Source organism: Bubalus kerabau, chromosome 3, assembly GCF_029407905.1.
Source record: "Bubalus kerabau isolate K-KA32 ecotype Philippines breed swamp buffalo chromosome 3, PCC_UOA_SB_1v2, whole genome shotgun sequence".
NCBI classification, from domain to species: Eukaryota; Metazoa; Chordata; class Mammalia; order Artiodactyla; family Bovidae; genus Bubalus; species Bubalus kerabau.
In genome coordinates this window covers 187,529,657-187,555,862 of record NC_073626.1, presented here as the reverse complement: position 1 = coordinate 187,555,862, position 26,206 = coordinate 187,529,657, and the positions used below count along the sequence as shown (strand labels likewise).

The 26,206-nt window shown below is 47.4% G+C and overlaps 1 non-coding gene across 1 annotated transcript; it reads right to left on the bottom strand.

Annotated features, from left to right (window-relative positions):
- Positions 1-24,472: 24,472 nt before the first annotated feature.
- Positions 24,473-24,686, bottom strand: LOC129648145 (small nucleolar RNA U3). The gene has a single exon (XR_008712728.1). It is a non-coding gene; the product is annotated as a small nucleolar RNA U3 (small nucleolar RNA).
- Positions 24,687-26,206: the final 1,520 nt, after the last annotated feature.

Genomic DNA, 26,206 nt, shown 5'->3' with positions numbered 1-26,206 from the left:
ACCCCAAGAACCAACAGGTACTTCTCTCTGCTCCGTGCCCAGCATTTCGCTCATTCCTCATGCTGTCCTTCTCAGATCCGTCCCGGTAGAACTAGTCTATGGGCCAGGCATCATTTCACATGGATCACCTCATTCTCTCCAAACCTCATCAATCTGAGGAAAGGCTCTCATTCCGCTTTTACAGATGGAGAAACTGAGGCTTGGAGAGGAAAAGCTAGATTCTTTCCCCTGTCCCAGGGCCTGGCAATCTTAGGTCCAAAACCTTAAGCCAGGTCCTGCCTGGACACTGCAATGTCCACATCGACCTCAGGATGAGCAAGGACCCTGCAGCTGCAGGGTGTGGGTTGTTGCCAGGGACGCCCTGGGAGTTCCAGGAGCAAGATGGGGCAGGACAGGGGCGTCTTCACCCCGTGGGGACCCTCCTGTCTCCTCCACTGGCTTGCTTTGCTCCCATTAAGAGATGAGCTGGGTAAATTCCCACATAACCCACCTCCGATTTCTGGTTTGCAAACAGCTTTTCACTTGCCAGGGAAAGCACTCAGAGGAGGCAGGTCCTCTGTGGCCTCGTGGTCCTGTTTCTGCTGAAACAGACACCCCAGTCATGGGGCCACCTCGCGGGAGGTTAGCCAGCAAGGAATGAGTCAAAGCCCTTCTTCCCGGAGGCCTGCCTCTTCCAGGGCCATGAAAAGGAGGAATGCGTCTGAACTCATCCCAGACCCTGATGACAGGACCGGCTCCCTAATTGTCCTGAACGCAAGTTTGAAATGACTCGCCGCAGAAGTCACCATGTCAGCTTTGGTGACTTTCCCGATGGCTATTTCGTAACTGCAGAGTTTTCAGCCAGCCAAAGGCTTCCTTGGTCCACAACCTGCCCTACACCTTCCCGCATAGCTCAGATGAGAGGCGTCACATCCGTGTCCAGCAACGGGGATTGACTGCTTAAGTCGTGACATGTCCATAAGAAGTCATACTCAAGAAATCCTGAGGATAACACACACATCTGTATTGGCACGAAGGAGGTCCTCCAGTTATCACTGAAGGGAAAAGGCACCACTGTAAAACACTATAAAACCATATCATTTGTACGTGGGATCTAAAAACTAAAACTAGTGAATATAACAAAAAATAAACAGATTCACAGATACAGAGAACAAACTAGTGGTTACCAGTGGGGGAGAGAGCAGAGGGGAGGGACGAGACGCGGGTTGGGGGGCCACAGGTACCCTATTGTGTATATAAGGATACATTGTACAGCCAGGGAATACAGCCAATATTGTGTAGGAACCATAAACTTTAAAAATTGTGAATCACTGTGCCGTACATCTGTAATTTATGTAATACTGCACATCAACTATACTTCAATTAAACATGAATACAACTATAAAATCCCACTTTTAAAGTATTCATCTTTGGTCTGTGGCTCTGTCCACGTGTATATACATGGGGAAAAATTCTGTAAGGACATCCCAAAGGTCAGCTGACGGTTTTTGTTCTTTTACACGCCTTTCAGTGTTTTCTGAATAAGAACATATACAGATAAAGAACTAAAGAATCTCTTGATGAAACTGAAAGAGGAGAGTGAAAAAGTTGGCTTAAAACTCAACATTCAGAAAACTAAGGTCATGGCATCTGGTCCCATCACTTCATGGCAAATAGATGGGGAAACAGTGGAAACAGTGACAGACTTTATCTTTGGGGGCTCCAAAATCACTGCAGATGTTGACTGCAGCCATGATATTAAAAGACGTTTGCTCCTTGGAAGAAAAGTTATGACCAACCTAGACAGCATATTAAAAAGTAGAGACATTACTTTGTCAACAAATGTCCATCTAGTCAAAGCTATAATTTTTCCAGTGGTCATGTATGGATGTGAGAGTTGGACTATAAAGAAAGCTGAGCACCAAAGAACTGATGCTTTTGAACTATGGTGTTGGAGAAGACTCTTGAGAGTCCCTTGGACAGCAAGGAAATCAAACCAGTCCATCCTAAAGGAGATCAGTCCTGAATATTCATTGGAACGACTGATGCTGAAGGTGAAACTCCTATACTTTGGCCACCTGATACGAAGAACTAACTTGTTTGAAAAGACCCTGATGATGGGAGAGATTGACAGCAGGAGGAAAAGGGGACGACAGAGGATGAGATGGTTGGATGGCATCACCGATTTGCTGGATATGAGTCTGAGCAAGATCCGGGAGCTGGTGATGGACAGGGAGGCCTGGTGTGCTGCTGTCCATGAGGTCGCAAAGAGTCAGACATGACTGAGCGACTGAACTGAACTAATATATATGTGCGTGCGTGTGTGTGTGTGTGTGTGCGTGCGTGTGTGTGTGTGCGCGCGTGTGTGTGTGCGTGCGTGTGTGTGTGCGTGTGTGTGTGTGCATGTGTGTGTGCGTGTGTGTGTGTGCGTGTGCGTGGCGTGTGTGTGCGCGTGTGTGTGTGTGCGTGCGTGTGTGTGTGCGCGCGTGTGTGTGTGCGCGCGTGTGTGTGTGCGTGCGTGTGTGTGTGCGTGTGTGTGTGCGTGTGTGTGTGTGCGTGCGTGTGCGTGGCGTGTGTGTGCGCGTGTGTGTGTGTGTGTAACACATATAAAAGCAGTTGCAAGTCACCACAGTGGTAAGGATATCAACACCATTATCTCACTTAAACCTCACGTCATTTGACAAAGCTGGTCAAATTCTACCTGAATTTTAAAATGAGCCCTTATTACATTTAAAAGGGAGCTTCTCAGGTGGTACAAAGTGGTAAAGAAACTGCCTGCCAATGCAGGAGACATAAGAGACAGGGGTTCGGTCCCTGGGTCGGGAAGATCCCCTGGAGGAGGAAATGGCAACCCACTCCAGTATCCTTGCCTGAAAAATCCCATGGACAGAGGCGCCTGGCAGGCTACAGGCAATAGGGTCACAGAGAGTCGGACATGACTTAGCACAGCACAGACTTTTAAAAGGAGAGAAATAGAAAAGCTATTTTCACTTCGAGGAAAAAAAAACCAAGATTATTGTGTAAAATAAAAAGCACTGGGCCAAGTGGGAGATCTAAAGATGTGTGGGGTGTGGACTTTGACTTCAAGAACTTTGCAGCCCCAGGTCCTGGAAGAACTAGACACGAGTTCACCTCTAGTAAGCAGGACCAAGACAGGCAGCTGGCATAGTGTTATAAGGACACGGAGCAAAACATGTCACTTCAGGGGCAATGAAACAATTTACTGAGCACCTACTATGTGCCTTCTGCCCAGAGCATCTTCTATTTCAGGCTCACAACAGCCCTTGCGATGGGCACAACTCCCACCGCTGTGCTCACGAGAACAGCCAGGCTCTACAAGGCTCGGATTTTCCCAGAGCTGCGAAGCTGGCAGCGGCACAGGTGGGAATCTGAAATTCTGTCTCCAAAGCCAATGCCTTCTCTCCCACTCCCCACACTCCCCCCATCCCCAGGGGACTGCGGTCAGGACAAGGCAGCTTCTGAGGGCATCCTGCAACAGCAGAAGAGGCAACAGCAGCCATTCTCTCTCCAGGTCTCCGCTGTCTCACCTTTAAATTGGGGGGCAATATACTCCACAGGGCTCGTGTGAGGGTTAAAAGAGAAACCCAACATGTTGCCAGGTACAGACACCAGAGACAGTCATGCCTATAAGGCGTCTGGAACACAGGCCTGATGCATACCGAGTGCTCGGTTAAATAGAGGCTGCAGTGGACTCTGGAGTCAGGTTGCCTGCGCTTGCGTCCCTTCTCTGCCCTGTCTCTATCTTACCGTGTGATAGTTGGACAGGTTACGAATGGTCTCTGTGCCTCACTTTCTCCATTTATAAAATGGGGTGATAATAAAAGTCCCAACCTCGGGCTTTTGTTAGGACAAGGAAGGGAAGGCATATAAGAGATTCAGACCAATGGTGGGTAATGAATGGTCGGTATTGTTATTCATATTACTTTGCACTGCAAAGACTTCTGAAGCCAACAGCCTGATCCTTGCTGGTAAGGGTTTTAAAGGACCGCCCCCAGCCTTGAAATGTAAACATCCCTGGGAAGAAGAGTAACACCGCTGGTTTCCGTCTGCCAACCTTTGGAAAGATGAAGGCGATGGTGTCGTAGGTAACGATGAGAGATGGAGATCCAGGGATCAGGCCTCAGAGGGAGGGGAAAGAACCTCTTCCAGAAGAACCTGAACTGGGACGAAAGGTCACTTCGGACACAACCCTAACATTTAGCTTCTCACCCAGCCCAATGCTGGTAGCTCAAGATGAGGCAGAAAATGGCGATTAATTGTAGCTCACGTCGCTGAGTAGTTGTTATGGATCAGGCGCTTACCTGCCTCCGCTTTATTCACACAGGCAGTCATCTGACCCTCAGCCGATGATATGAGCACATGCTCACGTCCCCATTTTACAGATGAGGAAACGGAGGCCCAGGAATCTCAAATGACTTGTGAACATCTCACAACTAGCATGTGGCCCAGCCAGGGCTGCCCTGCGACTCGCATGCCCCCCGATTCTGCGGGTGGACAGACGCCTCCCTTTACTCCCTGGTTCCCCACCTCCCAGGCAGCCAAGAAAAGCCTCTGCCATTGGGTTGGAATTCATCCTCGGGACCTCCTGGCCTCCTCTGGAGATGACCACCGAGGTTGTCTGGGGGAAAGAGCTTGTCTGGCCGGTGGTCAGGAGTCCTCAGACCTCAGCCCTCCTCTGGGGGTCCCATTCGAGGTTAGCCACCGTCCTCACCTGTCAGGGGAAAGTCAGGCCCCCCGGCCCACAGTCAGGGCTGACGTCTGTTTTGGAGGAGGCTTTGGGGAGGCACAGTTCACCCCCTGTGACCTGGATGGACTTTGGTCCCCTGACCTGGAGTCCAGGCCAGCCTCCCAGTGCCCAGCCATGCCATGGCTCAGATAGGAGAGTGGCGAGCAGCTGGAGAGGCAACCCTCGAATGGCAACGCTGTGGGCCCAGGGTCGCGGCCCAGGGCCAGTGACGCCTGTCCCTGTCCTGCTGCTCACTCAGGTGTGAGTCACCCTCTCAGAGCCTCAGACTTCCCAGCTAAAACATGGTGGGGGGCTCGGGAGAGACAGTCTCGCGGGGCCGTTCAGCTCCCCCCAGATTAGGTAGTTCTAGGATAGAGTTCTCTTCCTTCTTGGCACTCAAAAAGGAACAGGAAGACACGGTCCTTACCCTCAAGGAATTCGAGTGGGGCGGCGGGGACAGTCACCTCCCAACCCTGTCCACACCCCAGCGCCAAGTGTTACCAAGTCCAAGCTGGCACTGCCCACCACACGGCAGACCGATAAACTGAGAGACAAGTTACTGGGGCAAAGAATAGCGACTTTAGCAGACCGAGAAGATGGTAGACTCGTGCCCCAGAGAACCATCAGGCCTCCTTTATATAAAAGGGATGGGAGTCAAGTCAAACATTTCCTGGTCCCGGTCAGCCGCCAGAGTCTTTCACAGGTGGGCCTGGTCAGGATGCAATCTGTGAGCTAAACAAAGGTATTTTGGCTTAATGTCATTACCTGGGAGGCAGGGTTCCCAGAGACGGACCATTATGTATAATTTAAGTTTATGGGTAACATCCATTTCGTGATTAACTTGTAATAGCATCTGAAGGTCCTTCCCTATTACACAAGTGTGTGACGTCAAGTTATTTTTCTCTGAGCCTCAGTTTCCCTCACTGTAAAGTGGGCCTCTAAGAGCCACCCTTAAAATTATAGTGTTACCACATGAGACACCACTTCATACCCACGAGGATGGCTATCATCCAAAAAAAAGGGGGGGGACTGGAAATAACAAGTGTTGACCAGAATGCAGAGAATTTGGAACCCTCGTGCACCGCTTCTGAGAATATAAAAGGTGCAGACATGATGGGAAACAGTTCAGCAATTTCTCAAGAAGTTAAACATAGAACTACCAGCAGTTCCGTTCCTAGGAGTATGTACCCAGGAATTGAAAGCAGGGACTAAAAGACATCCTCACCAGCGCTCAGAGCAGTGTTATTCACAGTAGCCAAGACCTGGAAACAAGCAAAGTGTCTGTCTACGGATGAATGAGTAAACAAAATGCGGCAAAGACGCCCAATGGGCTGTTACTCAGCCATAAAAAGAAGGGAAACTCTGACACACGCTGTCACACGGAGGAATCTAGAAGACATTATGCCAAGTGAAATAAGCCAGACACGAAAGGATAAACATTGCCCGATTCCACTTATGTAAGGTATCTAGAACAGGCTTCAGAGACAGAAAGTGGAAGAGCGAGTACCAGGGACTGGAGGCAGGGGGAGCAGGGAATTAGTATTTAATGGGTCCAGGGTATCGGTTTGGGATGATGACAAATTCTGGAAACAGTTAGTGGTAACAGGTGCTCAGTACTATGAATGAATTAAATACCACTGAGCTGTACACTTAAAATGGTTCAAACGGTAAATCACATGTTATGTATAGTTTACCAAAATAAAACTATACATCGTTTTTTGTGGTTTTTTTTTTTTTTTTTACCATTAGGAAAAAAAAAAAACCTTGGGGGCTGTTAAACGAGACAGGTGTGCAACCCCCAGTTATATTCTTTGGCAAAAGAAAAGTCATCCCCTTATATTTACTTGCCAAGAAGGGACAAGAGACAGACCAAAGTCCACCACCAGCAAGGCATGCCCTCTGCTGAGCCCCGGAGCAGGCGTGGGGTGGGAGAGGGTCTGCAGGACCTGTAGACCCTACCGTCTACTCTCCCAGAACCCCGCCCCCAAGGAGGCTCCGCGGCCCAGCGATACTCATAGAGCATTAAAAGTGATGCATGACAAGGGGCAGAGTGCTCCCGGAGGATGGCAGGAGCAGCAGTGGCAGGAGGGGATGCTGTCCATAAACCAAAGTCCTGGGGAATTCGAAAGCAAAGACAAGGACAGTGGGGCCGCTGGGAACCCGGGGAGGCTTCCTGAAGGAGGTGGCCTTGAACTTGGTTTTGAAGGAGGCAGAGATGGGACACCCCTGTTTTCTTGCCACCCCTCTGCTTAGGCTGGATGCAGTGACAACCATTTATGGAGCTTCTACTCAGCACTTACTCAGTCCTAACAGTGACCCTGTGAGGCGGCAGTCATTCTGCCCAAGTTAGAGAGAGGGAACCTGAGGCCCAGAAGACTGCACTTGTCCGGGGTGGCCTAAAGGTTGAAAGCCAGGCTTGTCTGGCCCCCAGATCCGTGCTGCCCCCACAATACAAAGCTTCTCCCCCAGGATTCGAGCGGGTCCCACTCCCCTCACGACCCCACCCCACCCTGAGGAGGAGGCTGTGGATTTAAACCCGGATTTATACCTGGTTGGGGAGAAGTGCAGGTGGCCCCTGGAACTCGTGATTGTTCCCTGAAATGGGGGCAGTCTTGGGCGGTCCGTGCCCTGAACTTGTGGAGTCTGTGCTAATCCCAATGTCAGAACTGAACAGAATTGTGGGACGCTTAGCTGGTTGAAGAATTGTAAACTTGGTATGGGAGAAAAGCACACAGTATGGTGTCAGAAAAAAACAGTACCACACAGTCATTTAAAGAATTTCTTTAAATGGTGCCAAGCGATTGGAGGGGACCCAGGGGTGTCCCGGGCGCCTGCGGGGCTCTAGCTCTCAGCCTGGCCAGTGCTTGCAGCTGTTTGGTGTGTGACAGTTCATGAGCTATAAAGGTATGTGCCGTGTATGATTCTGTCTGCTATTGTTACTTCATAATATGTAATAAATCCCAAAGGCTGTTTTCTAAATTTTAACTTTACCGGTGAGAAAAAAACACATCTCAGGGCTAGATCTGGCCCCCAGGGAGCAAGTTTGCAACCCCTGAGTTAAGTGTTTTCTCCCAGGTGGAGAGCACCCGGCCAGTGAAATGACCAGGGTGCCAGGATCCGTCTCCCAGCTGAGAAGAGCTGGCAGCAGGGGACGAGGACTGCCAGGGCTCTTGTGGTCCAGCCCCTCCTCCTGCACATAAGGTGTCATTATCTGCATTACTCAGATGAGCCCCGCAAGGCCCAGGAGCCCCCCACGAGAGGCCCTGCATCAAGTCATCATCCTGGGGCTTCCCTGGTGGCCCGGCGGTTAAGGATCTGCCTGCCAGTGCCGTGGACAGTGAGTTCAGTCCCTGGTCCAGGAAGATCCTACGTGCCACGGAGCAATGAAGTCTGTGCACCACGGCTACTGAGCCCGCACTGTAGACCACGTGCCACAGCTATAGAAATTGTAGAGAGCCTGTTCTCCAGAACAAGGGAACAGGGCACCCTAGAGCCTGTTCTCCACAACAAGGGAAGCCCCTGAAATGCGAAACCCATGTGTGGCATCAAAGAGCAGCCCCTGCTCCCCGTAACTAGAGAGAGTCCAAGCACAGCAACAGAGATCGAGCACCGCAGTTAATTAATCTTTAAAAGTCATCATCTCATTAGGGGCCTCAGCACCTCCAACAAATTTCCAACTCTGTTTATCTCATCTTCAAGAGCCTCCTGCAGGCCTCAGCCTGGAGCAGGGCAGGTAGGACCCCAAGACTTTCTCTGCGGCCTCCTCCACAGGGCCTCAGCTGCTTTCATGACCCTGACTCACTCTTGCTGCAATTTTAATGATTATTTTAACGATGCTTTTCAAAGATCCTTGGCGGCCTTCAGGCACTAAGGTCTCATCAGCCCAAATTCATCCCCATTACCGTGATTAGTATTTTATTAACGGTAATAATTCCCTGCACAGGCCATCAACTTGTCATTAGGCGATTTCAAAACACTTGTCGAGGCCGGCTCACAGCAGGTCGGAGGCAACTCAGCACACGCCATGAGTGGTCTCCATGACCAGGGCCGGGCACAGTGATGGCACCTCCATGGCTCCTCCCACAAGAGGATGTTAGGCCGTGCAGGATGCGGCATTCAACCGTGAGATGACCTCTTATTCATTCTTTTCCCACATGCTTTTCTTTGCATTTGACCAGGAGAAAGTCTATCTCACTGTATTTGTCCCTGGAACTTTTCCATGTCTCTTTAGTACAGACAGAACAGACCCCAGGCTTGGACCCTTGGGCTGGACCTGGTGAAAATTTAATGATGCCAGTTTGCTTTTCTAGGTTATTTTCACGGTCATCTTCTATTAAGGGATGTAAATTTTCCTTTTCAAATGAATTTATTTAAGTAATACAAGGTGAATCTAAAGAAAATATTTTTTTTAGTTAGAGGAGAATTGCTTTATAATGTTGTGTTGGTTTCTGCCACACAACAACTCAAAATCAGTCATAATTATATATATAAATATATATATCCCCTTCCTCTTGAGCCTCCCTGCCCCCCTCCCAATTCCACCCCTCTAGGTCATCACAGAGCCCCAGACTGTGTGCCCTGTGTTATATAGCAGCTACCCACTAGCTATCTATTACTATATATATGTCAATGATACTAAAGAAAATATTAAAGAAATAATAATCTGAGTCAGAGGTCAGCAAACTGTGGCCTGCATGCCAAATCTGTTGCACTGCCCATCTTTGTATAGTTCATGAACTAAAAATGTTTTTAATAAATGTAGAAGCTGCTCTATAACACAGGGAGCCCAGTCTGGGGGAAAGGAGTGGAGAATAAAACATGAAGAATATTTTGTGATATGTGACAAATATATGAAATTCAAACTTCAGGGTCCAGAAACAAACCCTTGAATTGGCACACATCCGTGTTTATTGATTTACATTTTACCTACAGCGGCCCTCATGCCACAGTGGCAGAGTTAAGTAGTTGCAACAGAGACCAAATAGCCCACAATGTTTAAAATATTTATTATTTGATCCTTTACAGAAAAAGTTTTCTGACCCCTGGTTAAGGTAGTTGGCTGACATGGCCAAGATCTTATGATGGTAACAGAGTGAGTCAATCCCTCCTCAGAACTCTAGGAGGTTCTCATTATTTGTTTCCACCCAGTTTACAGGTGAGAAGGAAACTGTGGCTCAGAGAGGTTTAGTGACTTGCACAAGGTCACACAGCCAGTCAGCAGAAAGTCAGAATTTGAACCAAGGTCAGACTCCAAAGGGGCATTTGGTGGGCAGGGTTGAACATCACGTATGCTTTGCTTATCTTTCTTGTGACCCATTCATTTTCTTCATGTGCCTCAAATACACCTAGTACTTTCTTTCAAACCTCTATACCTTTGTTCAGATGCCTCTTCTTCCTGTTAACCCCAGCAGGATAGCCCCTCCTCCAGGAAGTCTCTGCTATGGCCCATCCCTCCTGGACCCAAGGCAGACCTCCCTCCTCTCCCCTCCCAACACTGGTACCTGCGTGTCTGCAGATTTTTCATCATTATTTTTTTTTTCTTTTTTTTGCCTCATTGCACAGCATATGGGACCTTAGTTCCCCGACCAGGGATAGAATCTGTGCCTCCTGCATTGGAAGTGCAGAATCTTAATTGCTGGACTGCCAGAGAAGTTCCCATCATCATTTCTTGATGACATGGCTCATCTGCACAGCTCAGGAAACGCCCTGGAGGGCGGGGATGGTGTCGTGTACAGAGTCCTAATAATTTAGCAGAACAAGACAGGCCTTCCTTGCCCTGCGTCTCGTCTCTGGTCACCTCACCTCTCCCCTGCTTCTGCTTTCTGCTCCTGCAGGACTGAACCACCTGTAATTCCCCAAACCCTTCGAGTTAGCTCAGGCCTCTCTGCCTTTGCATGGCTGTTCCTTCTGCTGGAACAACCTCCCTGCCCCTTCTGCACCTAACTCCTACGCATCCTTCAAAGCCCCAACCAGGCATCAGTATGGAGACTGCTGCATACCCCACTCCCCCCCCCCCAACAGAGCAGACCCTTCCCTCCCTTTGGCTCTCCCATGCCCCCCGGCCCTGGTGAGGCAGCAGGAAGGGAGGCTTAGCCTGCAGGCTCCGGACAGTCTGGGGTCCAGTCTGGCTCTTCTCAGCTCTAGTTCTCTGTCATTGCCCCAGTGACTGAGCCTTGCTCTGCCTCAGCTGCTTTGCCTATAAAACGGGGGCGGTAACAGAAGGCTGCACCTGGTATCACTATGAGGCTTAGATGCAAGAACGCCGGGGAAGCCCTTACCTAGAGAGAGGCTCCATTACTGTCTGCTGTTTTCTTTCTTTTCCTCACTTCTTTTCTTTTATCTGGCTGTGCCAGGCCTCAGTCATGGCACACAGGATTTTCAGTCTTCACAGCGGCGTGTGGGATCTAGTTCCCTGACCAGGGATGGAACCTGGGCCCCGAAATTGGGGGCACGGAGTCTTAACCACTGGACCACCAGGGAAGTCCAACCTCTCCTGTTACTACTGCACCGTGATTCTGATTGTCAGTTTCTGATTGTCAGCCCTCCAAGTGCTGGGGGTTCTGCGAGAGCCGGGAAATGGCTCTTGTCTCCATGACTCCCCTGTGTCCCGTTCAGCAGATTGGGGTGAGATACTCAGGAAACGATTTCCCTCCTCCTTGCTCCTCCTCAGCTCCACCCCCACCCCTACTGCCCTCTGGACAAAGCAAACGGGCCCCAGGATGGCACTCAGCCTGCCTAAGTACAAGCCCACTTTCTCACGGGGGTCCCCAGCACAAATCCAGGGCTGCAGGTTCCAGGCTCCCCCGGGCTACCCTGAGAGCTGCCTCCACAGCAGCCCTTCCAGCCCATTGCAAATCCGAAGAGAGTACCCCATAAACTTGGTTTATGAGCCAGGAAAAAGATCAAGACGCCTACCTTGTTCCTGAGTCACTAAGACCTCAAAGAAGGCCACACCAGCGTCCTTGTTCCCTGTCCAGCCACCAGGCCCTCTCCTGAGAGTGGATCCCCCTCAACCCCATAAATCAGTTAAAAAAAAAAAAAAAACTGCCTAGCCAAAGACACACCTAAATGCTGTCCTTAACAGCTGGGCTCAGGGCCAGTATGGCAGCAGGCAGAGCAAACCAAAGCTTCCCCAAACCAGAGTCCCCATAAACCTAAATGCAAAGGAGGTGGGTCAGCTGCCTGGCTGATCTTAATGACCCAGATAACCATGATGGTGTAATCACTCACCTAGAGCCAGACATCCTGGAATGAGAAGTCAAGTGGGCCTTGGAAGCATCACTACGAACAAAGCTAGTGGAGGTGATGGAATTCCAGTTGACCTATTTTCAAATCCTACAAGATGATGCTGTGAAAGTGCTGCACTCAATATGCCAGCAAATTTGGAAAACTCGGCAGTGGCCACAGGACTGGGAAAGGTCAGTTTTCATTCCAATCCCAAAGAAAGGCAATGCCAAAGAATGTTCAAACTACCGCATAATTGCACTCATCTCACATGATAGCAAAGTAATGCTCAAAGTTCTCCAAGCCAGGCTTCAGCAATATGCAAACCATGAACTTCCAGATGTTCAAGCTGGATTTAGAAAAGGCAGAGGAACCAGAGATCAAATTGCCAACATCTGTTGGATCATTGAAAAAGCAAGAGAGTTCCAGAAAAGCATCTACTTCTGCTTAATTGATTACTCCAAAGCCTTTGACCTTGTGGATCACAACAAACTGTGGAAAATTCTTCAAGAGATGGGAATACCAGACCACCTGACCTGTCTCTTGAGAAATCTGTATGCAGATCAGGAAGTAACAGAACTGGACATGGAACAACAGACTGGTTCCAAATTGGAAAGAAGTACGTCAAGGCTGTATATTGTCACCCTGCTTATTTAACTTATATGCAGAGTACATCATGAGAAATGCTGGGCTGGAAGAAGCACAAGCTGGAATCAAGATTGCCAGGAGAAATATCATAACCTCAGATATGCAGATGACACCACCCTTATGGCAGAAAGTGAAGAGGAACTAAAGAGCCTCTTGATGAAAGTGAAAGAGGAGAGTGAAAATGTTGGCTTAAAACTCAACATTCAAAAAAACTAAGATCGTGGCTTCTGGTCTGATCACTTCATGGTAAATAGATGGGGAAACAATGGAAACAGTGAGAGACTTTATTTTTTTGGCTCCAAAATCACTGCAGATGGTGACTGCAGCCATGAAATTAAAAGACGGTTACTCCTTGGAAGAAAAGTTATGACCAACCCAGACAGCATGCTAAAAAGTAGAGACATTTCTTTGCCAACAAAGGTCCATCTAATCAAAGCTATAGTTTTTCCAGTAGTCATGTATAGATGTGAGAGTTGGACTATAAAGAAAACTGAGCACCGAAGAATTGATGCTTTTGAACTGTGGTGTTGGATAAGACTCTTGAGAGTCCCTTGGACTGCAAGGAGATCCAACCAGGCCATCCTAAAGGAAATCAGTCCTGAATATTCACTGGAAGGACTGATACTGAAGCTGAAACTCCAATACTTTGGGCACCCAATGTGAAGAACTGACTCATTGGGAAAGACCCTGATGCTGGGAAAGATTGAAGGTGGAAGGAGAAAGGGAGGACAGAGGATGAGATGGTTGGATGGCATCACCGACTCAATGGACATGAGTTTGAGTAAACTCCAGGAGTTGATGATGGACAGGGAGGCCTGGCGTGCTGCAGTCCATGGGGTCGCAAAGAGTCGGACACGACCGAGCGACTGAACTGAACTGAGATGTAATTTACATACCACAAGATTCACCCATCCATAGGGAGTAATTCAGTGTGCTTTATTATATTTTACAGAGTCGGGCCACCATCACCACAATCCAACATTAGAATGTTGCCCGTTTACAGTCACTCTCCATTTCCCCACAGCAGCACCCCCACCAGCCCCAGGCATTCTTGGAACTGTTTCACGTCGGTATACATTTGTCTATTCTGGGCGTTTCATGTAAATGGAATCATACAACATGCGGTCATCTGAGGCTAGCTTCTTGCATTTAGCATGCTTTTGAGTTCATTCATTTTGTAGAGGTTTCAATATTTCCATCTTGTCTGTATTCTATGGAGTGGAAATACCAGGTTTTGCTTCTCCATCCGCCAGCCGATGGACGTTTGCATTGATGGTTTGGGACCATCATGAATAACCCTTCGATGAGCATTTGCGTGTGAGTTTGGGGTGGAAACAGGCTCTCATTTTTCTGAAGTGGGTGACCAAGGGTGGAGTCACTGGGTCATAGGCTCACCCTATGTTTACTATTTCGGGAAATTGCTTTTCCAAAGCAACAGCACCATCTCACATTCCCACCAGCCATGCACGCGGATGCCATCTCTGCACACCCTTGTTCACCCTTGTTATTGTCTGGTGGGTGTGAGTCGTGTCTCACTGTGGTTGTGACCTGCATTTCCCTGACAACTAACGGTGTAGAGCAGCTTTTTGTTTGCTTATTGGCTGTCTGTCTATCTTCTTTGGACGTATATCTATTCAGATTCCTTTGCCCATTTTTTAATTGGGTTATGTGTCTTCTTCATCAGTCCCCTTTTACAGATTAAAGGACTGAGGCTCAAGGAGGCAGAGCAGCGAGCCCATAGCACCACAGCTTGTGGGGGGACCGGGAGCCTGACCCCTAAGTGCTGCCCTCGGCACCACTGCGGGCCACCTGCAGATCCCCATTTGACCTTATTCCCTGTGGGCATGTTTGGAGCTTATTAGGAGTTGAATGGCTCTTTGGAACTGGGGGACTTGAGGGGGACTGGGGGACATCTCTCTACCTTTAGAAGTCTGTGATGCCCAGAAAGAAAAGCGCTTGGCCCCTCCCCAGCAGCCTGCGCCCCTCCACAGCACCAGGACCCGGTGAGAGCAGCGTCACTCTCTCAGGCCCTCAGTGTTGGAGGATGCGTGTCCCGGACCACGTGGATGCACCCTGCCCTCTCCCCTGGCTCCCAAAGCCTCTCCATCCGCCTCCCTCTCTGCCCTGCACTTGGGAGCCCGGCCTGCTTTCTCCTGACCTCAGGCCTTGGCTCGGCTTCCTGGCCCCTGTTCTGGTTTTTTCTCCATGGTCCAGTGACTCCCCTGATGGCGCTGGGGCCCAGCCCGCCAGCCTGAGCCAGCTCTCCTCCAGAAGCCCCCTCGATCAGTCCTCTCAGCAGACAGCGTCTGGGCGCCTGCTCAGAGAAGGACAGCAGGGGCCGGAACAGACGGGATATGGTCCGTGCCCTTGACAGGCGGACGAGGCAGAATCATAAAGGGTTGAGAGCCGGTGACGGTTTTGCTTTTTAGCTTGTTTTGGCTGTGCTGGGTCTTCACTGCTGCTCGAGGGCTTTTGTCTGGTCGTGGTGAGCAGGGGCTACTGCTCTCTGGTCGCAGTGCAAAAACTCCTTGTTACGGTGGCTTCTCCTGTTGTGGGGCAGAGGCTCTGTGGTGCACGGGCTTAGCAGTTGGGCACACGGGCTCAGCTGCCCCACAGCACGTAGGATCCCCAGAGCAGGGACTGAACCCAGGTCCCCTGCACTGGCAGGCAGATTCTTAACCCCTGGACCACCAGGGAAGTGCCGCCAGTGACGTTTTACAGGAGCCGTAACAGAGGAGAGAAGTCCGTACGAGGAATCGCGGGGTGAGGGCCGGGAGGCAGAGGGAAACATGGACAGACTCCGCATCGGAGGGCAGAGGCAGGAAGGGCGTGCCGGGCAGCAGGAACAGCAAGAGCCGTGGCGGAGAGGCGCGAAATCTGCGGAACTGCAAGCAGCTCAGGCTGTTGGTGTGAAGTTCGTACCCGGGATCTGGTAAAGCTGGAGTCATGGAGGACCTTGCCATACAGAGGAATTTAGAGCAGTGGGAGTGAATAAGGGTTTTAAGATGGGGATGGACTTGGTCAAATCTGTGCTTTAGGAAAATACCAGCTGGTGATCGATGTCATCAAGTGTAACCCACGACTCTCCACGAGGTATTCTGTGGCTGCCGGCCCATCACATCCCACTTCCCAGCCCGTTCACTCTCCTGCTCTCCTAGAAGAGCATTTCATACCTCCTCTCTCTCAAAGCTCAGACACCTCTTCCCCATCCTCCTCCTTAGCTAATGGCCTTCCTTCCTATACGCTAAGGAAGCAGAAGCAACCAAAAGAGACGGCTCACATCCATCCGTCACTTCATTCCAATCTAGGTGACTCTGCTCTGCACTCCCACCGTGGTGTTAAGTGAACTCTCCAGCTTGCACCTGAGTCCCTTTTCTCCATCTGTGCAACGGAGCTGTATCCTCCCCTATACAAGGACATCGCCCTGTCAGCTGGCCCCTGTCTGCTGGGTCATTCTCATCACCATACAAATCTCTATCTCACCGTAAAGTCATATCTCAACAGTTTATTTTTATTTTTTTGACCCTGCATCCCCTCCAGCAGTGGACCCATTTCTCTGATCATTTTCACGGTACAATTTCTCAGAAGAGTTTTGGATGTTTCTTTAGACACATTCAGTTTAAAGAACGGAATCAATTCAAAGAATCAAACTGAACGTGGAGCGGGAGATTATAAAAAATACCGTGGCTTTCAGCTCTCGGCTGGGAGGAGGCAAAGGTGCAACTTTCTTCAGTCATCCTGAATCCGGGTTCATCTGACACCAGCCGCCTCCACCACGCCACCTAAAAACAATAATAATAATAAAAATGACCATGGACGTTTGAAAAAGAACCAAACAGAACTTCTAGGAGTGAAAAATATATCAAGTGAAATTTAAAAATCAATGGCTGGATGAAATAGCAGATCATGTAGAACTGAACAGATAATTGGGAAAACTAAAGATACATTTGAAGAAGCTTACCTAGAATGTGGAACAGAGAAAATTATCAGATCAGATCAGATCAGATCAGTCACTCAGTCGTGTCTGACTCTTTGCGACCACATGAATCACAGCACACCAGGCCTCCCTGTCCATCACCAACACCCGGAGTTTACCCAAACTCATGTCCATCAAGTTGGTGATGCCATCCAGCCATCTCATCCTCTGTCGTCCCCTTCTCCTCCTGCCCCCAATCCCTCCCAGCATCAGAGTCTTTTCCAATGAGTCAACTCTTCACATGAGGTGGCCAAAGTACTGGAGTTTCAGCTTTAGCATCATTCCTTCCAAAGAAATCCCAGGGCTGAGCTCCTTCAGAATGGACTGGCTGGATCTCCTTGCAGTCCAAGGGACTCTCAAGAGTCTTCTCCAACGCCACAGTTCAAAAGCATCAATTCTTCGGCGCTCAGCCTTCTTCACAGTCCAACTCTCACATCCATACATGACCACTGGAAAAACCATAGCCTTGACTAGACGGACCTTTGTTGGCAAAGTAATGTCTCTGCTTTTGAATATGCTATCTAGGTTGGTCATAACTTTCCTTCCAAGGCAGGAAATTAATTTCATGACTGCAGTCACCATCTGCAGTGATTTTGGAGCCCAGAAAAATAAAGTCTAACACTGTTTCCACTGTTTCGCCATCTATTTCCCATGAAATGATGGTACCGGATGCCATGATCTTCGTTTTCTGAATGTATTATAAAGTACAGGAAAAAAAAAAAACTAAAGACATGGAGGATATAATGAGAGGGCATGACACACATCTCTTTGGAGTTCAATGAAGAGGCTGAAAAGCAGTCCTGCAAAAGATACCCATGTCCTAAGGCCTGGGACTTGTACATGTTACCATATAGGGAATCTTTGCAGATGCGATGAAGAGCCAGAGGACAGGGAGGTTAGTATAGATTATCCTGAGCCCCTGAATGCTATCACTTGTATTCTTATGAGACGGAGGCAGAGGGAAATTGGACAACACACAGAGAAGTCTACAGGAAGACAAAACAGAGCGGTTTGAAGACACCAGCCTTGAAGACTGGAGTGATGCTGCTACAAACCAAGGGGCTTGGCAGCCACCAGGACCTGTAAGAGACAAGGAAGGTCTTCCCCCTACAGCCTCCAGAGAAAGCATGGCCCCGCCGACACCATGGTTTCAGCCCAGTCATATTAGTTAGGACTTTGGTCTCCAGAACTGTGAAAGAATAAATGTCTGTTGTTTTAAGTCACCAAGTTTGTGGTCACTTGTTAACAGCAACCGGAGAACACTCATACAGTGGGAGAGAAGCTTAGCTGAAAAGATAACAGCTAAGAATTTTTTACAATTGAGGAAATACATGAATGATATGTATTGTAATACATGAAGCACAGTAAAGCTAAATAAAGGTCAAAGTTTAAATTCACACGTACGCATAACATAATGCACCTGCAGAATACCATTGTCAAAGAGAAGATACAGTCAGGGGGGAAACAACAGATGATTAACCAAGAAACACGGCTGCTTGGACAGCTAACTTTTCAGTATTAACACCTGTAGCCAGAGGACAGTGGAATAAGGTTTTCAAAAGGTCAAATAATTGTCCTATAGTGAAAATAATTGCCCCTAAGATTGTATACCCAGCAAAACTGTCTTTCAAGAACAAAGACAAAATCTTCAAACAAATAAATTGGGTGTCTTGACCACCAATAAACTTTCATCAAGAGTAAGTCAGACAGAGAAAGACAAATATAAGATATCACTTGTGGAATCGAATAAAAAATGACACAAATGAACTTATTTACAAAACAGAAATAGACTCACAGATCTCAAAATCAAATTTATGGTTACCAAAAGGGAAAAGTAGGGGGACATGATAAATTAGAAGATTGAGATTAACATACATACTGAGCTGTCCTGTGCTACACTGTGCTAAGTCATTTCAGTCGTATCTGACTCTGCAACCCTCTGGACTGTAGCCTGCCAAGCTCCTCTGTTCATGGGATCCTCCAGGCAAGCATACTGGGGCAGGTTGTGGTATCCTACCTCCAGGAGATCTTTCTGACCCAGGGGTCAAACCTGCGTCTCCTGCATTGGCAGGCAGGTTCTTTACCAGTAGCACTGCCTGGGAAGCCCCACCACGCATACAATATATACCTACTATATATATACCTACCATATATACAATAAATAACTAATTTGGACGTACTATATAGCACAGGGAATTCTACTCAATTGCTAAGTCGCTTCAGTCGTGTCCGACTCTTAGTGACCCCATGGACTGCAGCCCACCAGGCTCCTCCGTCTATGGGATTTTCCAGGCAAGAGTACTGGAGTGGGGTGCCATCGCCTTCTCCAATTCTACTCAATACTCTGTCATAATTTATATGGGAAAAGAACCTGAAAAGAATGAAAAAATATATACGTATAACTGATTCACTTTTCCGTATATCTGAAACTAACACAACATAGTAAACCAATTATGCACCAATTAAAATTTTTAAAGCAACTTTCACCCAGGGAACTTTAAAAAATGTATATCAGGTTGAAGGAAAATGATCCTAGATGTAAGGTTCGAAATATAAAATAGAACAATGGAAAAAAGGGCAACCATGCAGGGAAATATAAACCAATGTTAACTAAATAAAATATAATACCTGCACAAATTAATTTATCACTCAACGCAGTTTCAAATAAACTCCCAACCAGGTGTTCATGACATGGGACAATCTCTTTCTATAATTTATAAAGAAGGACAAAGGGCCGAAAGGAGCTGAGACATTTCTGAAGAATTACAAGGAGTAGGGCTTGGCCTCCCAGGTATCAGCACACACGACATCCAGGGACCTCTAAGCCTTGGTTTAAAGCTCTAGTCATTGGAGTAGCGTGGCCTTGGCTCAGAGACAGACACATAGGCAGGGGATCAGACGAGCACGTCCAGAAACAGACTCAAGCGTAATGAAAATGTGATCTAGAGAAGATGTGGTTTTCAAAAATAATACAGAAGATGAACTGTTCAATACAGAGAGCTAGAACGGCTGCTTATCCGAAAGGGAAAAACTGAAATTAGATCCTTATTTATATAAAATCAATTCCTTTGGCTAAAGACCTAAACATGCAAGGCAAAATTTTAGAAGAAAGTAGAGGAAACTATGTTCTCAGGGGAGGAAAGGACTTTTTTAAAAGCACACCAAAAGCACAGACCTCATCAATAAGTTCCACTACATTAAGAACAAGAATTTCTATTCACCAAGACACACCATTTAGAAAGCGAACAGGTAAGCCATAGACTGGGAAACGACTAGTTGAAATGCATGTACTTTACAAAAGATCAAGATCAGAATATATGAAAAGCTCCTAAAGAATCAATGAGAAAAAGATGACACAGCTGAAAAAGACTAGAAATGTAGCCTAGCATTGCACACACAAGGAGACAAGTGCTGCCAATAAACATTCGATCTCGTCACGAATCAGGGAAATGCAAACCTAAAACCTCCACCATATGCCAATTTACACCCACCAGGTTGGCACCTGCATCAAAGTCTGACAACACCAAGTGTCGCCAGGGTTGTGGGACAATGCAAGCTCTGTGCACCGCTTTGGGAGTGTTCATTCATGCAACCACCTTAGAGAGAAACTTGGCGTGGTCTGGTCAAGTTCAGATGCGTGTATCTTTCAACCCAGCATTTCTATTCCGTGTGCCTCACCTAGAAACTCTTACACATGTGCATCGGGGGTGCAATAAATATTAACGGCAGCAGCCCTATGTCCACCAAGAGAAGAACGGAGGCACGACCTGCAGCTTGTTTGTACACTAGAGTGCATTACGGGGGTGAAAATGCACGCACGGCAGCTCTACTCAACCGTATGAATGAGTTTCATAAACAAAACGTAGATCAAAAACATGCGTGCTGTAGGAAAATGCAGACAGCCCAATTCCGTTTCTCCAAAGTTCAAAGGCAAGCAAAACTAGACAATATGCTTCTTAGGACTGCATCAATCTGTGAGAAAACTATAAATAAAGGGGCAAAGAAGTGATAAATCTAAAACTCAAGGTAGTTATTGCCTCCGGATGAGAGGAAGAGGCAGATCAAGGAGAGGCGTGGGGAAGCTTCAGGAGTTAATAATGTCAGCTCTCCTAAGTTGCAAGGTGGGTATATTCATTTATAATTATTATCTAATTTATATGTTTACGTGGCTCAGTTCAGTTTAGTCACTACGTCCGACTCTCTGCAACACCATGGACCACAGCACGCCAGGCCTCCCTGTCCATCACCAACTCCCGGAGTTCACGCAGACTCATGTCCATCGAGTCCGTGATACCATCCAACCATCTCATCCTCTGTCGTCCCCTTCTCCTCCTGCCTTCAATCTTTCCCAGCATCTGAGTCTTTTCCAATGAGCCAGTTCTTCGTACTGAGTGGCCAAAGTATTGGAGTTTCAGCTTCAGCATCAGTCCTTCCAATGAATATTCAGGGTTGATTTCCTTTAGGATGGACTGGTTGGATCTCCCTGCAGTCCAAGGGGCTCTCAAGAGTCTTCTCCAACACCACAGTTCAAAAGCATCAATTCTTCGGTGCTGAGCTTTCTTTACAGTCCAACTCTCATACGTGAGTGTCCAACATCTATACATGACCACTGGAAAAACCATAACTTTGACTAGACAGATCTTTGTTGGCAAAGTAATGTCTCTGCTTTTTAATATGCTGTCTAGGTTGGTCATAACTTTTCTTCCAAGAAGCAAACGTCTTTTGATTTCAAGCCTGCAGTCACCATCTGCAATGATTTTGGAGCCCAAAAACAAAGTTTCTCACAGTTTCCATTGTTTCCCCATCTATTTGCCATGAAGTGATGGGACCAGATTCCATGGTCTTAGTTTTCTGAATGTTGAGCTTTAAGCTAACTTTTTCACTCTCCTCTTTCACTGTCATCAAGAGGCTCTTTAGTTCCTTTTCACTTTCTGCCATAAGGGTGGTGTCATCTGCATATCTGAGGTTATTGGTATTTCTCCCAACAATCTTGATTTCAGCTTGTGCTTCATCCAGCCCAGCGTTTCATGTTATGTACTCTGCATATAAGTTAAATAAGCTTGGTGACAATATACAGCCTTGACATACTCCTTTCCCAATCTGGAACCAGTCTGTTGTTCCATGTCCAGTTCTAACTGTTGCTTCTTGACCTGCATACAGATTTCTCAGGAGGCAGGTCAGGAGGTCTGATATTCCCATCTCTTGAAGAATTTCCCACAGTTTATTGTGATCCACACAGTCAAAGGCTTTGGCATAGTCAATAAAGCAGAAGTAGATGCTTTTCTGGAGCTCTCTTGCTTTTTCAATGATACAACAGATGTTGGCAATTTGATCTCTGGTTCCTCTGCCTTTTCTAAAACCAGCTTGAACATCTGGAAGTTCACGGTTCACATATTTCTGAAGCCTGGCTTGGAGAATTTTGAGCATTATTTTACTAGCATGTGAGATGAGTGCAAGTATGCGGTAGTTTGAGCATTCTTTGACGTTGCCTTTCTTTGGGATTGGAATGAAAACCGACCTTTTCCAGTCCTGTGGCCACTGCTGAGTTTTCCAAATTTGCTGGCATATTGAGTGCAGCACTTTCACAGCATCATCTTTCACGATTTGAAATAGCTCAACTGAAACTCCATCACCTCCACTAGCTTTGTTCGTAGTGATGCTTCCTAAGGCCCACTTGACTTCACATTCCAGGATGTCTGGCTCTAGGTGAGTGATCACACCATCGTGGTTATCTGAGTCATGAAGATCTTTTTTGTACAGTTCTTCTGTGTATTCTTGGCAGCTCTTCTTAATATCTTCTGCTTCTGTTAGGTCCATACCATTTCTGTCCTTTATTGTGCCCATCTTTGCATGAAATGTTCCCTTGGTACCCCTAATTTTCTTGAAGAGATCTCTAGTCTTTCCCATTCTATTGTTTTCCTCTATTTCTTTGCATTGATCATTGAGGAAGGCTTTCTTATCTCTCCTTGCTATTCTTTGGAACGCTGCATTCAAATGGGTATATCTTTCCTTTTCCCCTTTGCCTTTAGCGTCTCTTCTTTTCTCAGCTATTTATAAGGTCTCCTCAAACAACCATTTTGCTTTTTTGCATTTCTTTTTCTTGAGGATGGTCTTGATCACAGCCTCCTGTACAATGTCACGAACTTCCGTCCGTAGTTCCTCAGGCACGCTGTCTATCAGATCTAATCCCTTGAATGTATTTGTCACTTCTACTGTATAATCGTAAGGGATTTGATTTATTGGCTGAATGTCCTTTAAAAAAGGAAACGCAGGGTATTCCCTGGCAGCCCATTGGTTAGGGCTCCTCGCTTCTACTGCAGGGGACATGGGTTCGATCCCTGGTCAGGCAACTAAGATGCTACATGCCAAACAACATAGCCAAAACAAACAAACAAAACTGTAAAAAAATAAAACAGGAAATGCGACTACCACACACAGGCACCCATACTCTCTGGCAACCGTGAGGATGGTGCGGAGTCCAGAGAGAGACTGGAGAGGGGAGCCCGGCCACGAGGCTTTGCCCCTCTGGGCGCTTGTGAGTATCAAACAAAATCACGAGTGTTAAAATGCTGAAGAACGATGCCTGGCCCATGATAATAAGGTCTGTGTAAGTGTGGATGATGGTCGTGGGGACAGGAGGAAAGGAATGTATTGAGAGATCTGTGCAGCTTGGGATGATTGAATCGGGGGAGGGGGTGCGAGTCAGTAACGACACCATCATTTCACTGTGTGCATTTCATAGCAGTGAGAGCTCTGAGTCCTAACTGCTGAACTGCCAGGGAATTCCTTGTTGTATTTCTTAATACACTTAGTATTTGCAGAAAGCCACACAGGGACCAATAGAGGAGAAGCAGAGGGGGCTTGCAGACCTGGTGGCGGTTGCTCATGCCGTGACTGGTTTACTTGGGTGAGTCCTTCTGTTTTGGCTGCCCTGGGTCTTCATTGCTGCCGGTGGACTTTCTCTCATTACAATGAGCCAGGGCTCCTCTCTGGCGGCAGGGCGTGAGCGTCTCACTCCAGGGCCCTTCCCGCGGCAGAGCACACACTCTAGGGTGTGTGTGTACCGCAGTAGTGATGCTCAGGCTTAGTTGATCCACAACATGTGAAATCTTCCTGATCCAGTGATTGAACCTGTGTCCCCTGCATTGGCAGGTGGATCCCCAACTACTGGACCACCAGGGAAGTCCAATGGTTAGGTGTGTGTGCACTGCCCTGAGAAAAGTGGATTGGAAAGGTTGTCTAAAGGATGGAAATCAAGGATTTGCTGGAGGTGTCTTCCCCAAGCCTGTCCTTGGAGCCCTGGGCAGACGCCAGAGCTCATGGTCAAGGCTGCTCCAGCCCTTGAGAAAACTCAGAGTCTAACTGGTCCTCTTTGGGGCTCACTGCAGAACCCTTCCTCCCTGCCCCTTCAAAATGGCCCTCCCTTATTTGGGGAGGTATACACACCTTTGGGGGCTTTCCAGGTCACTCAGTGGTAAAGAATCCACCTGCCAATGCAGGAGATGAGGGTTCAGTCCCTGGTCTGGGAAGATCCCCTGGAGAAGGAAATGACAACCCAGTCCAGTATGCTTGCCTGGAGAATTTCACAGACCGAGGAGCCTGGTGGGTACAGCCCATGTGGTTGCAGAGTTGGACACAGCTTAGTGACTAAACAACAACATACCTTTTGAGGTGGCTACCCTTGGAAGTGAGATTCTCTGGTAGCTCAGCGGTTAAAGCGTCTAAGCACATTCATGTCAGAACCCTGTCTCTGTGGGCCTCAGGGGAACCTGACTCCTGAACTGGGATCTCCAAGGACGGGGTCTTTGAAGATGCTCCCAGGGGCCTTGGCCCTTCCAGCCACACGTCAAAGCTAACCTTGACGCAGGCTGCACGGTCCGTCCCTTCTCCCACCCACCCCCACTCAGACAGCATTCCCTCCCTCTTACCCTCCCAAAGGAAGAGAAGAAATGATCATCAAAGGTCAGTGGCCGCTGGAGAGGCAGCACCAAGAGCCGCTGCACGCTCGGGAGAGAACGCTGCATCTCCTCCTTGTGGCTTCAGGTGGTCTACATGGTCAGAGAAACTTCTCCAGTAACCAACTATAGACGTGATGCCTGAAAGCATAGTCTTATGGTTTGTCTTCCTGTTACTGCAACCGTAGATCAGTTCCGGAAGGGACTTCAAAAGGTCATCTGGGCAACTCTGCCTCTGAAGAGCAACCTGGACCAGACACATCTCCTCTGTCTCTGAAGGTTCCTATGAGGGAAACGCCGCTGATGCTCTCTGGATAAGAAGCTGCTCTTGCAAAACCTTGAGGCAAAGGGGACCTGTCGGAAACATCCTGCCTTGGGCAGCCTGCAGTGGGTTCCCATTTATGGAAGGCGACGGGCACTGCAAATCAAAGGCTTTAAAACAGCTTCAGCCCGCATAGTTTCCGAATAAAGTGATCCTAAATAAACAACCGGACAGCTGAATTAAGACACACTTACAAGGTTGTAGATAACAAAGAAAGAATATAAATGAGCTATGTGAGGATTTAAATGCATGGCGGTAAATGCAAGCAGCACAGACCATTAAATACACCCATTAGAAAAAAACTTGGTTTGACAGAGAAAGACAAATATCATATGATATCATCTACATATAGAATCTTAAAGCGATACAAATAAATTTTTTTATAAAACAGAAACAGACCCACAGACATTGCAAAGCAACTCATGGGGGAAAAGAGGGGGAGGGATAAATCAGGAGTTTGAGATTAACATATACACACTACTGAACATGAGGTAGGTAACCAGCAAGGACCTACTGTGCAGAACAGGAAACAACAGTCAGTGTTTCGTAATAACCTGTAAGGGAAAAGAATATTAAAAAAAGTATATATGTATGTATGCTAAATCACCTAACGCCAGAAACTAACACAATATTGTCAATCAGTTATACTTTGGTATTAATTAATGAAAATAAAAATATGTAAAAAGTGGAAAAAAACTTGGCTTGAGAGAATATTGATCACATGGAGAGACACTCAAAGCATAGCATTAAAAAGCAGGTCATAAAATAGTATGTTTCATAGTTAACTTTTTATTTATAGAAAAAACGAGAAGCATGTGTAGTAAGATATTAATAACGGCTATCTTTGGGAGGTAATATAGGTATTTTACCCTTCATCTGCATAGCTGTACTTTCAGAGGCTTTGCAATGAATACAGATTAGTTTTAACTTTTTAATTATACCAGTAACGCACAAATGTGGAATTCAAACGAAACATGTAAGGTCAGCCGATCTCTAACCACCACCCGCTCCAGGGCCCATCCTGCTCCATCAGCGACCACGTGAGGAGTTTAGTGTCCTTCCTTTGAATCTTTTCCCTATGCGTTTTGCACAAGTGTATGTGCATTTAACACATTTAGAAATAGGCAGCATTCTTTCAGGGTTTTGCTTTCACAGATTAGATGCTATAATGTATGCACTGTGCTGATACGTAACTTGTTTTGCTTTTTCACTTACCCACAGACCTAGGAGATCTTTCCGTGTTGGTATAAGGAGACCTGTGCAGTTATTTTAACTGCTGCATAGTATCTCCGTGGCTGGATCGCACTTGTCTACCCATCCATAACTGATGGATATGTAGGTTGTTTACAGTCTCC